At 39.6% G+C, this 2,183-nt stretch overlaps 2 non-coding genes across 2 annotated transcripts; both read right to left on the bottom strand.

Moving 5' to 3' along the window:
• Positions 1–986: 986 nt before the first annotated feature.
• Positions 987–1,105, bottom strand: LOC127975746 (5S ribosomal RNA). Its single transcript, XR_008157600.1, has one exon. It is a non-coding gene; the product is annotated as a 5S ribosomal RNA (ribosomal RNA).
• A 784-nt stretch (positions 1,106–1,889) lies between these two features.
• Positions 1,890–2,008, bottom strand: LOC127975745 (5S ribosomal RNA). Its single transcript, XR_008157599.1, has one exon. It is a non-coding gene; the product is annotated as a 5S ribosomal RNA (ribosomal RNA).
• Between the last annotated feature and the right edge of the window lie 175 nt (positions 2,009–2,183).

Below are 2,183 nucleotides of genomic sequence, written 5' to 3'. Positions count from 1 at the left end.
GAAAGAAACCCCAAAAGCTTAAAGCACCTGGTATTCCTAGGCGGTCTCTCATCCAAGTACTAACCTGGCCCAAACCTGCTTATATTCAGAGATCGGGCATTGACTCTATTTTTTGCCAAATTTATTATATACTAAGTGAAAAAATTCCAAAAGCTTAAAGCACCTGGTATTCCTTGGCGGTCTCTCATCCAAGTACTAACCAGACCTAAACCTGCTAAGATTCAGAGATCGGGCATTGACTCTTTTTTTTTTTTTTTTTTTTTTTTGCAAGATTATTATATAATTCGTGAAAAATATCCAAAAATTTAAAGCACCTGGTATTCCCAGGCAGTCTCCCATCCATGTACTAACCTGGCCCAAACCTGCTTATATTCAGAGATCGGGCATTGACTCTATTTTTTGCCAAATTTATTATATACTAAGTGAAAAAATTCCAAAAGCTTAAAGCACCTGGTATTCCCAGGCAGTCTCCCATCCATGTACTAACCTGGCCCAAACCTGCTTATATTCAGAGATCGGGCATTGACTCTATTTTTTGCCAAATTTATTATATACTAAGTGAAAAAATTCCAAAAGCTTAAAGCACCTGGTATTCCTTGGCGGTCTCTCATCCAAGTACTAACCAGACCTAAACCTGCTAAGATTCAGAGATCGGGCATTGACTCTATTTTTTGCCAAATTTATTATATACTAAGTGAAAAAATTCCAAAAGCTTAAAGCACCTGGTATTCCTTGGCGGTCTCTCATCCAAGAACTAACCAGATCTAAACCTGCTAAGATTCAGAGATCGGGCATTGACTCTTTTTTTTTGTTGCAAGATTATTATATAATTCGTGAAAGATATCCAAACATTTAAAGCACCTGGTATTCCCAGGCAGTCTCCCATCCATGTACTAACCTGGCGCAAACCTGCTTATTTTCAGAGATCGGGCATTGACTCTATTTTTTGGCAAAATTATTATATACTAAGTGAAAAATTTCAAAAAAGCTTACAGTACCTGGTATTCCCAGGCGGTCTCCCATCCAGGCACTAACCAGGCCCAAACCTGCTTAGCTTCCGAGATCAGACAAGATCGGGCATAGCCAGGCTGGTATGGCCATAAGCGAAGACTGCTGCAAAGAGAAGGCTATTTAAAGATCAGCCAATCTACTCGCCAGTACATTATAAAAGTAGGAAAGAAACCCCAAAAGCTTAAAGCACCTGGTATTCCTAGGCGGTCTCTCATCCAATTACTAACCTGGCCCAAACCTGCTTATATTCAGAGATCGGGCATTGACTCTATTTTTTGGCAAAATTATTATATACTAAGTGAAAAAATTCCAAAAGCTTAAAGCACCTGGTATTCCTTGGCGGTCTCTCATCCAAGTACTAACCAGACCTAAACCTGCTAAGATTCAGAGATCGGGCATTGACTCTTTTTTTTTTTTTTTTTTTTTTTTTGCAAGATTATTATATAATTCGTGAAAAATATCCAAACATTTAAAGCACCTGGTATTCCCAGGCAGTCTCCCATCCATGTACTAACCTGGCCCAAACCTGCTTATATTCAGAGATCGGGCATTGACTCTATTTTTTGCCAAATTTATTATATACTAAGTGAAAAAATTCCAAAAGCTTAAAGCACCTGGTATTCCTTGGCGGTCTCTCATCCAAGAACTAACCAGATCTAAACCTGCTAAGATTCAGAGATCGGGCATTGACTCTTTTTTTTTGTTGCAAGATTATTATATAATTCGTGAAAGATATCCAAACATTTAAAGCACCTGGTATTCCCAGGCAGTCTCCCATCCATGTACTAACCTGGCGCAAACCTGCTTATTTTCAGAGATCGGGCATTGACTCTATTTTTTGGCAAAATTATTATATACTAAGTGAAAAATTTCAAAAAAGCTTACAGTACCTGGTATTCCCAGGCGGTCTCCCATCCAGGCACTAACCAGGCCCAAACCTGCTTAGCTTCCGAGATCAGACAAGATCGGGCATAGCCAGGCTGGTATGGCCATAAGCGAAGACTGCTGCAAAGAGAAGGCTATTTAAAGATCAGCCAATCTACTCGCCAGTACATTATAAAAGTAGGAAAGAAACCCCAAAAGCTTAAAGCACCTGGTATTCCTAGGCGGTCTCTCATCCAATTACTAACCTGGCCCAAACCTGCTTATATTCAGAGATCGGGCATTGACTC

The sequence above is a fragment of the Carassius gibelio genome, chromosome B16 (assembly GCF_023724105.1).
Source record: "Carassius gibelio isolate Cgi1373 ecotype wild population from Czech Republic chromosome B16, carGib1.2-hapl.c, whole genome shotgun sequence".
Classification (NCBI taxonomy): Eukaryota; Metazoa; Chordata; class Actinopteri; order Cypriniformes; family Cyprinidae; genus Carassius; species Carassius gibelio.
This window is presented reverse-complemented; position numbering and strand designations above follow the sequence as displayed.